At 47.7% G+C, this 12,137-nt stretch overlaps 1 protein-coding gene across 1 annotated transcript in view; it reads right to left on the bottom strand.

Moving 5' to 3' along the window:
- LOC133353864 (collagen alpha-6(IV) chain-like) overlaps positions 1-12,137 on the bottom strand; it is a 177,198-nt gene that overhangs the window by 121,070 nt on the left and 43,991 nt on the right. The window lies entirely within an intron of this gene.

Here is a 12,137-nt window from a genome sequence, read left to right as displayed (position 1 = left end):
TCTTTTGGATAAAGTCGATTTGCCTGATGCGCACACGCGAAACTCCAGCGTGGATGGGAAAAAAAATAATTCCGTCTGAAGACGCCTGACGCCCTTGGCATTTTATGGGCAGCAATCGCTCATCCAGAAAAGTGGCCAAATTACGTCTCTCCGGATTGCAGTTCGAACTGGTTGACATGCTACGTCCAAGTAAAAAAAGCCACTTCGTTATTATACTGCCCCTGAAATGTGCATTCAAATGCGTTGGAACTGCTCTCAAACGATTGCAAGGCCCAGTCCGGTCCTTGGAATGACGGTCACTCCCGATGGAATTTCACGAGGCCTCCAACGAGGCGGAAAGCTGACAGATCACCGTCGGTGGCCTTGCATTGCCGCGAGGAAGGGGCCAGGAGTGGAGGTCGTCTACGCAAGAGGTCGAATGACGGTCTAACAGAGCAGGACTTGAAATAAGATGAGCCTCTAAGCCTACAGGCAAGCGAACTCCATGGCTTGTGACCGACGGAAAAGCAGAGAGCGAGAGATTTCACAAGGCACTCATCAAGCGTAATTACTCGATGCGACTGAAGACAAACCCAGTTTTTTTTATTCAATTTGATTCCTCACACTTTTCTGCGACGATCTAGAGCTTACTTGCACATGTACCTAAGTTTGTTCGGTCACCTCTTGCTCTCATATTACATTTTCACTGTTTGTTTTTAAATCGAGTGTGTTTCGTTTGCCACCGCCATTTACCTCTTTGCTAGTTGTGCAATACTTCCCAAGGACCATGCTGTCCTCGTTCTCTGCCGGATTGATTATTTTTTTGTCCTCGACTCGTTGCCGCTGTGTTCACGCACGACGTGTCTCCCTTTGTAAAACAGCCGGGCAATCCGGCTAAATGGGGACCATCCGTGTAACAAAAAACAAAATTAACTCAAATGATGTGTTTCAGTGAGTGTGACAAGCTGCTTCTCACGAGCCAATGTTTGCACTGTGAAACGTTTGCTTGTCATGAGGGGAGGGGTGTTCACAGATACATGTTTTTTTTAAACCTATCCGTTTATATTTCACTGAATGAGCTTTTTATAACCACATTTCCCCAAAACTGTCAAAATGCATCATTAGCCCTGAGCGCCACGTCCCAATGCATCGTAGCAATTCCCAGCGTGTTTTCCTTGGATAGGAATGAGACCACTTTAAGCATAAACATTGGAAAGGTGAAATATTTCAACGGCCCACAAATGTACGAACTCCGCCGTACTCAACTCAAGCGAGTAAAAGCTTGCCTAAGTGCCTCGTGACCGAGCCAAAGCATGCCGTGGATATCATTAACCACAACCCTGAGGTTATAAAAAGTTCAACATTTCCCTCGAAAAGCCCCGAACCGATTTTGCCTTCGCTATTCGTAGTTTTCAAGGAAATCAATATCGGCTTGAAAATATTGCAGTTTGCTCGCGCGCAAAGCAATCTCACTGATGTCTAACCCAGAGCTCTGGTAACGTGTCACCATCACCTCTTGTTTATCTGCCTTGGCAGGTTCCCAGCAACGCATGAAAATGTCTTATTGACTCCGACATTGATAAGCCAGAGTTGGTCTGCATACAAACAGTGATGTTAAGCGAAGCACGTGCTGGGAACACGTAAGTGTATGTTTGGAAAGTGTTGGCGTTAATATGATTTGGGAAATTAATACGTGATGCTTTGTGCCCTTACCGCAACCGATCAATATTGCATTTACAGGTCAGCTGCAGGCCATGTGTTGTCACCACACGACTGCAAAGCACTGGGTGCAACTCTTAATTAAATTACATCGCGAACGAGGTATGAATCAAGCACGACTGCACCTTCCAATATTTCGCACGTGGAGGTAACACATAACTGCTTTGAAACAGAGTTTACGACCACCGTTGTGTAAATGCATGCCATCAGGGGGTGTAACGATGCACAGGTTCGTAAATTATGTTTGTCTCCCACCCCCCCCGCCCCCCCGGCAATATTTTCACGACTGTGCTATCAGCTCGTTGCGTCGTCAATTGAAGAATTTCATTCGGAGGTCTTGCAGAGCGGCGCCTTGCTCCGTGTGAAGAGATCGGTCCGTGGAAGTGGATATCACGGAACTGCTGCTGATATCTCTTCAAGTGACCCTTGACCCACACTAGGGGGGCAGCACTTTCCCACCCGCCCTGCTACTAAGAGTATAAGTTCATTACGTAACACACACTGATATTCTCAAAACTGGAAGTTGGCCAAAACAAGTGAAAACTTAAACGATACACGTGTTTTTGTGCAGTCATGCCAAGTAAATCCTTCATCAATTCAAATGTGCAATGGAATTATTATAATTACAAAGCGGCAGCAATTAATTTCTCACGATTAACGCCTGTAATGTTCTCAAAAGAACGTGGTGGAATCCTGTTCTGAGGTGTCTGGTCCTCGATCCGAAGGCAAGTCCACACCCAAGCGATCCAGAAGCGCAGCCAAAGTTTATATCGCTGGATTTCCAGGTGAACTATCGGAGATGTCCGGCGAGGTTGCATGCAAAAAGAGTTACGCAATTGCAGGCGATTGGCGGCGACGCTGTCGTTAACGATAAACGATGCCACTCACGCGCGCTTTCATCCAGGGGGGCAGAGAGGGGTCAACTTCACTTTACGCCACCACTGTAATCAAGATTAAGATTAGCCATCTTAATTGTTATAGGTGCCCAACTCCTGTAGCTCTGGCCCAAAGTAACAAGCCCCCCCCCCCCCGAAGCCAGTGATTGACAGCGAGTTGGATCTGCGGAGACCGTGCGGCAGGGAGAGTCAACGCGGAATAATGAGAGGTGCGGTGCTTCAAGTAAACCCTGGATATAATATGTGCGTGTATGGTCAACTTATTTGACACTGTACGCAGCCAACCGTGCTAAAATGTATGTGGGTAGATCCTTCAACTACTTGTGGGAGTGGTGGTCTCTGCTTTTGCTTGGGCTAAGCACCACCATTGAGAGCCACCAACAAAATGTTTTGGAGGCCCGGGGTAAAATGCCAGACGAGACTGCCCTGGCCCTTCCTAAGGTCCACTCAGATCTGAAGCCCCCCTCAGATCTGAGGCCTCCCCCCCCCCCCCCGACCTTCTCTCTCTCTACGACCCTGCTCCTTGCACCTGGAATGCCGTGCAGTCACAGCTGTCAACCCGTATCTCGAAGTACCTCGAGGCATTAGCTGAATTATTGTGAGGGCCTCCCCCCCCTTGCATATCTGGCTGTTGTTTTTGCTGGCTCCCGTTTCAGTGCCGTGGTGAATAGGCCAGCAACGGTGGTCTTCCAGGCCACAAGTTCTTGAATTCTGTTCACTGTGATGTTTCAGCCGGTGTCAGTCTTGGGGCTTATCCGGTCATCTTTACTGAGTTGTGGTTGTTTTTTTACATCAAACCTCTCAACTACTCTTCCTCATCCTCCTTCTCACAGATTTCCAGCAGAGGTCTGCTGCTATAATGTTTGTTGACTTAACAGCTGGTTTATTTGAGCAGGGATGGACGGCTGAGATGCAACATCACATTCACAGTGGGGGGGGGGGGGGGGGGGGGATCATGGTGGGAGGGAAGGCGGTGGGGGGGTGCCGATTGCTTGAGGAGGTCTCTATGGTTGTGAACCGTGGCAATTGCATCGGAAAGGAAGACTTTTTTTTATTACTCCTGCCACATGTTCAAATTTTTCGTGAAAGTAACCAATGGTCGGTTCACGTTTTAAAGAAGATATTTAGTTTTTTTTAATCATCATGCATTGCCTGCGATGGCAGAACGATCAGAAGCATGGGATTGAAAACAAATGGAACGAAGTTGAAGAGTGCACGGGAGAAGCATCTGGACCGGCATTACGTGGAGAAACTGGAAGAGCACGTGGATCGGAGAACATACACACGTTAGAAAGGATCGTATCGGCTCTATGAGAAAAGTGAGCGGGCTTGGGCAGGACGCGTCGCCAGGTGAGACGATGGCCTGTGTTCGAGACTAAATGATGCAGTGGCAGCCAAAAGATGGGAACGCGCCCCCAAAAGAGGGACGACGACAACGGAGTTCATCCACTGTGAAGATGGCGCAATCAGCTCACATGCAGGGACAAGAGCCACTGTGGAGAGGTTGCTAGAATTGGTGAATACATGTGTGGAGGCCTTGTTTCATTAAAGGATACTTGATGGCGGGTGATGATGATGTTGTTGGTTCAGACGTGGTAGTTCAACTAGTTGGCCTGTGGCTGCATATGCGGCACGAAAGCCATGCTGCTACTGCTCACAGCATGTATTGTATTCTACGCTTTCATTACCTTAACCCACCAAGGGAAGTTCGTCCTCTGTAGGCCCAACCCCTTCCTCTTTATGCCCCACCCTCTTACTCTGTAGGCTCCACCCTTTCCCGATTAGGCCCCCACCTCTTCTTCTTTAGGCTCTGCGCCTTTCCTTTTTAGGACCGCCCCCTTCCCCTTTAGGTCCCGCCTCTTCCTGTTCAGGCACCACCCCTTACGCTGGACACAGAGTTGGGCTTCATCTTCTTGGTTCTTTCGTTAAAGTCACGTAGAAGGGAAGTAATAAAATAATAAAAATAAAACATAATAAAATAATTCTCACGACGTTTCGGCTACAACGCAAGCATTCTTCACCTGAAGATGGCTGCTTGCGTTGTAGCCGAAACGTCGTGAGAATTATTTTATTATGTTTTATTTTTATCATTTTATTACTTCCCTTCTACGTGACTTTACCGAAAGAACCAAGAAGATGAATCCCTGCAGTCACGAAAGCTTTAAATCGAGAGTTGGGCTTGCTTGGGAAGTGGTGGGGGTTGTGGAAGGTGGGGACGGGGCGGCGGGGGGAGTGGGCGTCCCCAGCAGTGGTAGGTGGGGACATGAGGGGTAGGGGTTTACCGACTTCACGACGACCACCACAATCCCTCTGAGAGAAATGGAATAATACGTGATAGTACGGCTAAGTGCAACAATCAAATAGTGGTGCTGAAAACCAAGGCTTTGCGGCAATGAGGGATGTTCCAACAATTTCGCTGCTGTCTTGTGCCACGACGAGAGTTCAAATTTTCTTTCTCCAAATGTTACTACAATCGTGATCTTGGCGCAATTGATAACCCCCCCGCCCCCGTTAAGGGAATGGTCAGTGAAGAGAACGGCCCGCGGAAGTGGATATCGCAGAATGACTTCTGAGATCCCTTCAAGTGACATTTCTCTCACACCTTTCACACAGATAGAAATGTTTTCCACACGGCAAACATTTTAATCTGTATGAGCTGGAAATTTCCGAATTAAGTGATAATTTTTTTACTTATTTATTCACGATGGGTTTTTATGTCCAGTCAACGCTTACCAGACCGAGACCATCAGCTTGCTTAACCCGAGAGCGTAGATTTGAACCCAGGAAGTCAATGGTGCCGGCTCCGCTTTCTGACCTATGATCCACCCAGATAAAAGTGCCTGTCCCTTGCTTAAAATAGTTTTTTGCCTCTCTATCCCCCCGATTTACTTCTCATTGCCATTGCCAATCAGAACAGGCTTGGCTCACCAGGCCGGGCCCAACGCTCCAAAGTTCCCACGGCAGTTGGGCCAAACTTGATCCCACGGCATCCCAGCCTTCGCCATCGCCGGTTCTCCTTCTCAAGCCGGGCTACGTGATTTTTACCCTAGCCAACTCTGGTGCAACTTGAGATGACACTGAGCCACACACATACTGTCATGTCACTTAGTACTTACTTCCTTGGAGACGTTAAAATTGAAAACCCATCGTGATAAAGTTACCCCCCCCCCCCCACACACCCCCCCCCCCCAAAAGATAGATATTAAACAGAAATAGTCTAATCAATGGTGCCATTAAACTCTAAAGATTGCGTCACAGTTTAATTTGCAACAAACTCATTGTGTGTTGAGGTGCATTATGGGTAAAATCATATAGACGTAGAACTCAGTTCTGTCTCCAAATATAAAGGCAATTATGTTTTAGTCCTTCGACTAATTGGCATTGCAGATCAATATTATCCAGCAGCAGAATTTTGTTAAACAAGCCTGACTGCTGATGAAACCGAGACAGTCGAAACCAGTCCAGATTGTTGCTTGCTTAAACAAATGCTACGAGAGATAACATTTGTCTGGAAAGGCACCATATAGGAGCTTTCTGTAGTGGAGGCTCTTCCAAAAGGGTCGCAGGCTTCACTAAGACACGTTTAATTCAGACCCCAGAGTGAAAGAGTAGGCCAAACACCCTCTAGCGGGGCTCTAGAGGCCTCGCTCTAGTCAAAACCCGTCCGCCAGCAGTCGCGTGAGCGAGCAGTCGTAAGGGCTGCGCGTTTATTTACCTCTACACACGACCCCTGACCTCTGGGCCCCACCTCCCATGCCTAAGCAGGGTCCACTTCTGCCGTCACGGTTTGCTCGACCTGCGGGGCCAGGGTTTCCCTGGTGGGGATGAGTGAAGGACGATGCTTTGCTGGCGTGAGGCCGACCTCCCAGGTCGTGGATGTGAGCATGTCGTCGTTAAAAAAATGCGGACCGAGTGTTTTGGGCTTTTGTTGTTGTTGCCGTTCACCAAGCACTCACCAATTCACTCCAGTCACTCGCTCACCGGTAGTCAGTCACCTCCTTGCCGCTTTTGTATCGCTGCTTCCGTGGTTATTGTTACCGTGGACTTCACTCACGGATGTCCCCCGCCTACGTTGAGGATTTGCTCTACCAGACTTGACGGCGTCGTCTCATCCATGCCGCGATCAACCGCCACACTGCAGGTCACCCCCCAATTAGCACGGTTGGCTCTGTATGGCGCGAAAGAAGTTCAACATATATACATACGGCAGCAACACACGCACACACGCACACACCCACTCACCACACTGGAGGTCACAGACAATGGCCCTTCTTCATGGCAGAGAGATGAGAAACTACGACCATATAACTGTCCATAATAGAGGTTAATGGGTTAGATCGTGTAAGTATAAATGTGTCGTTAAACCCGCCACCACCCGACACAGCCAATTAGTAAGGTTTGTCACGTAAACAGAACGTGCCAATTCGTTACAACACACCGGTGTACTGTGTTGGGTGGTGGCGGGATTAATGACACATTTATATTTACACGATCTAATCCAAAAAAACCTCAATTATGGATAATATTGGTCACAAAAGCTGTGTTAAACTGACCATATAACTGTTCAACTGCGATGCTGCCGGTCGAAACGCTTCTCTTTTGCTCCTTCCCCTCGCCACTGCTCCCAATTTGGAATTCCCTCCCATCGTCTCACACCGAAGTGTGTGTACATTCAGATAATTTCAACGAAACGCGGTCACCATCGCCTCCGCTACACCTTGAGTGCCGCTGCTCGTTGCTGGCCCGCTTGGCCTTCTGGGCTTGTGCTTGCGCCAAAGCCGCGAACAAAATAATGAGGCAACGGTGGTTTACTCCCTGCCTGTGTGGCCTCTCTCCCTCTCTCGCTTCCGTTGCGCGACCGCACACCTGCTCCGTGAGCAGGACGCGACGCGGCTTTCAGCGGCTTTCATCTCGGCTGGTGTTGACGTCGTCTCCGGTAAAAATGCCTTCATCCCCGCGGCACACGAGAGCGGGTTTTGTTTGGGTGTCGTCAAAATGCCCTTGAAAACCATCTCTAAAACACCGCAGACCGCACACCCCACCACCACCACCACCAAACAAACAAAAACACCGAACCCTGCTGACAAAAGGCTAATGATGAAACAAATTGCTCACGTGAGTTAAAAACACTGGCAAATCTCTTGTCCTGAGATGACGACGCTTCCGCACACCGAACAGTGCACACGTAGCGGTCGCGTCCGCGGGACGCACCATCACTTTAATCAAATCGTCCGATTGGCCGTTGAGACGGGGAATGCTTGAGGTGATTTAATGGAAAATTCTAACTGCACCGCAGAAGATGGATGTTCCTTTGCGGTGACATGCCGATCCATCAGGGAACACCCAGCCTAGGTATTTCAGTGAGCTTAGTAAAAAAAAACTAAAATATTTTTTTTATTTCATGAGGTAAGGCGCACTGAGCTATATAGCTGCATTTCAGAAGCGACTTGGCTATGACAAATGATAGCTCAACGAAGTGGCTTGTCACGTGGAAATTTCATCGCCGCCAAACACTAAACACACGTCGATTCTAAACGTGGAGGGGGACAACCGGAGGACCCGGAGAAAAATCCACGCGACAAAGGGGAGAACACGCAAAGTCCAAATATACAAACCCACGACATCCATGCTGGTAGGAAGAGATAGGTATTTCAGTGCGCTAAGCTAGGCTTGCAGGTAAAGGTTAGAATTTCAGGAGACTTAAATCATGCTGGTACAGGTAAATTATGCCAAGATACACATGTATTGCTGTGTCTTGCTGTCAAATATTATGACTGCTCTGCACGAGCTCATGCATGAACACATATTATTGACAGTGTATGTAATATAAACACGAAAACATAATTTATTATAAGCAAATATTTTTCATACCTTGAGTGAAATGTCTCTAAGCAAGAACTGTGTGCACCACTTCTCGATAAAACGCGATGCGTGTTTTACGTTTATTGTGTATATTTACCTTACGCGCATATTTGTGTGTTCACCAAGCAAACAAAAAAGTGGTTGTCGGGATTTTCGAGTTGGGCAAACGTTTGGAAATCTCAGCAAATGATCGACGCAGCGCTTGCACGTGCCTAAGGCGGGTGGCCGTTTCGAGCGGCCATGAAGACTCCGCAAGGATATTCGTCGGTAAAGCGACGCGGTAATTTTAGAAAGCAGGTAATAATTTTTCTTGACTAAGATTTTTCCCTGACCTCATCGAAGAAACAGGGGGGGCGCTTGAAAGACCACGCCCATCAGCGTGCGGAGATCATTCTCGTGTTCCTTCGCGGTTTTCCCAAATTGATCTTTTTCCAAAACGCGAGCCAAAGGAAATCCACCGCAGAACCTAATTACTCCGGTGGTGAAGTCGCGCACGCAAACAGTATACACGAATGATATTAACATCGATGGATCGTGGGAGATGGCGGTTAAGTTTAGAAAGCCTTCATTTAGGATTTTTTTACACTTGATGTCTACTCATATTAACCTATTCACATGCAAATTTAACAGCGTTTAAGTTGCGAACTTTATTTTTTTTTTAAGTCACGGTTTTATCAGTCTCACATTTTTTATAGCCTTCTCTAACAAGTCAGTCACAATCTCTCAAACCTCCAACCTCCCGTTACCCTGCACCCCCCCCTCTCACCGTCTCTCTACTCTGCAGGAGTCCCATTGCCTGAAGCATCAGCGTGCTGTATCTATTTATTAGGCAGCGGTAATGACAAATTTGTTGAGGTTTAAACAAATAAAGATAATTCGTGCTGGTGCATGGCTGCCAAAAGAGCCGCATAATTTTATGCTTCAATAAAGTCACGCTCGTTTTGAAGTTAACAAAAATGCCAACCGGTTCCCAGGCTGTCTCGAACTCATAACACTATGTAATGTCGCTATTCTCCCAAGTACATTCACTCAACAGTTATTTAAAAAAATGTTTTTACATAAACAGCATTGATTATGCATGCCCACGTGGCTGTTGCTTTTGTCGTTGTTGCAATCTTTGGCAACATGTTCAGGAATGTCAATGTCGAGGTCCGCTGGCCACGGAAAGAGGGCTTCAGCAGTGAGAGAGTTCGTGGAGTTTTGTCGTTCTACAATTGAAGAAGTGCACACTGGCGGTTTACTCGACGGTCCGTTGTCTGGGTTGTACCGTCACAATTGCGCGACTGTGGATTGCCTTTAATTCCCTATTGATGGAGATGTGCACATCGGCCTGTTGCTGATGTTCTTGATGTGACAGATGGTTCCACCGGTGTCTTCGAGCAGGAATGTCACGGCCATTATATTGTTGTTCAACAGCTGTGTGTTTTCCTGGTGGCAAGTACAAATCTAGTCACTTATTTAGATAATCTATCCATCTAAAATTCTGTTTTCTGTCACGCATCTGCCCGGCACTGCACATTTTAACCCAAAATCGCTGTGTCTCTGTGACCCAGCCGATGAATAATGTTCATTTGTTCAGCGATTGCTGGACCGAGTGGGATTCTGGGTATCATCTTCAGTGCCAGCTGGATAGATTACTGGACCAAAACTATAAAGGCCTCATCGCCCAAAGGATCTTGAGCTCACAAATCGGATTTTTTATTGCCGTGTCTTGTTTTCCAACATTCTTACCCGCTCTACACGAGCCCATGCATATTATTTACAGTGTATGTAATATAATCACGGACACAGAAATTATGAAAATTGATATTTTTTCCACTGTAAGTGAAACGCGTCTCCAAGCATGCTCTACCTTTCCACGTAACGTTACACGTGTGCCACGTTTGTTTTGGATGTTTACAAATCACGCATCTGTGTCCTGCAAGCGAGATGCAGGCTCATAGGGATCTTCCGGGTCAGATCGCTGGACCGAGAGAGAGTCTGGGTTTAAATCTTCGTGAATATCCGCATTCTCCAGATTATCGAATGAACCTCCCCCCCCCCATATTTTAAGCAAAACTTGGGGGTGCATCTTATAATCCGGTAGGTATGTGCGTGCATGTTTATATGCACAACCATATTTGTGTAACTTTATTGACGCCGGGCACAACTCTGGGGTGCGTCGTATTTTCTAGAGCGTCTTGCACTCCAGCGAATACGGTGCCAGATATTCACCCCCGACCTCACCTCCCTGGAATCGTTTGAAAAGCACCTGCGACATTAGCCATGTGACCTGTGACCTGGAGCGGTGGGTCTCCAAAAGGCCGAATCATTACATAGGCAAGGCCTCTGCTGGCCGCCACGCGGGAGATGCCCACAAGTTGCCAAACGGAAAATATTGAGAGAATATCCAGCGATGCTTCGCACAGATGCACAGTGTTAACGCACACCGCGAGCGCACGCCAATTAATAAACCTTCATCGACCGCACAAACGACCGAAAATGGAACATTTGTTATTAAGGGGGCCAATTTAAACAAGCTTTTGGGTGACTGCCGTATACAGGCGGGGGGTTGTGTTACTTGCCACGAGTAAGATAATGCGCGGTCTCTCTCCGACACACGTCTCTTTGCTGTCAACACAGTGCCTGCATTCAACAGGCAACGTGTGAATTGGATCTCCTGCTACCGTGATCATTGAGCCGGCCGTCTGCCATTTGTTCTACTCGGTTGAGTTGCGGTTTCGATGCGGCGACGCTCAATACGGGTCGTACGGCCTGGGACCCATCCAGCACCGACGTGACTCACTCGTTCCCTAAGTATGCGCCCTAGCGAGCGGCTGAAGTTGGTTCGTTTGGGAGCGGTGCGTCCTCTGTGTTGATCGCATTGAGGACTCGCGTCCAATGAATTTGGCAACGTCACAGTCAAGCAGTCAAAATTAGCCTCATGATACAAAACTGGGCGTCGGAAAACATTCTTTTTTTTTTCTAATCGGGGTGTAGGATGCGGTGTCCAACGCTTACCATCCACTCCATCTCTCTCTGGCCATAAAGGAGGGCCATTGTCCCGAAACGTCAGCTGTTATACATTTTTACCATTTAAGGCCGCACACACATGTACACAGTGTTGTTACTGGTGAACGTGTTGATTTGTCCCCCATCACGATACATGTATTGATGTGCAGCCCCTCTTGTCGTCACGGGGCATCCGATGCTGCGGGAGTTGTGGGGGGTTTTATTTGAACATACTTCACCATGCCGGTCAGCGCGGTTCGGTGAAAGGTGGAGAGCGTAGATCGCAGCAGCATAGAAATGCAGCACAACATTTGATTTTGCTGCACTGCTGAGACTCGCGAAGGACATGAGTGATAAAGTCTTGGGAAAACTACAAGCGAGAACCGCTCATGAAGATGACGGACACTCGTCAAGACGAACAGTGAACCATGCTGTTGAAAAACTCCCGTTGAGTAGATTACTCAGGAACACGGATGAAGAGAACTCGAATGTCGATGCAAAGAGATGATCCCCAAAATCCAAACGAACATCCAAAAATTGGATCACCCCATCATGCCAAGATTATCAGACCAAATCAATTACTCCAGGTGTTACAAAACTTATAGGGGGGGGGAAAAAAACAACCTCGCCTCTGTTCTCACATGTGCCGCTGGATGGGAGGTGATGGGCGTGGTTTGTTGACGTCATCGC

The sequence above is a fragment of the Lethenteron reissneri genome, chromosome 45, assembly GCF_015708825.2.
Source record: "Lethenteron reissneri isolate LAM-NWPU_2019-01 chromosome 45, ASM1570882v1, whole genome shotgun sequence".
NCBI classification, from domain to species: domain Eukaryota; kingdom Metazoa; phylum Chordata; class Hyperoartia; order Petromyzontiformes; family Petromyzontidae; genus Lethenteron; species Lethenteron reissneri.
The sequence above is the reverse complement of the archived record's forward strand: the minus strand, read 5'-3'. Positions and strand labels throughout refer to the sequence as shown.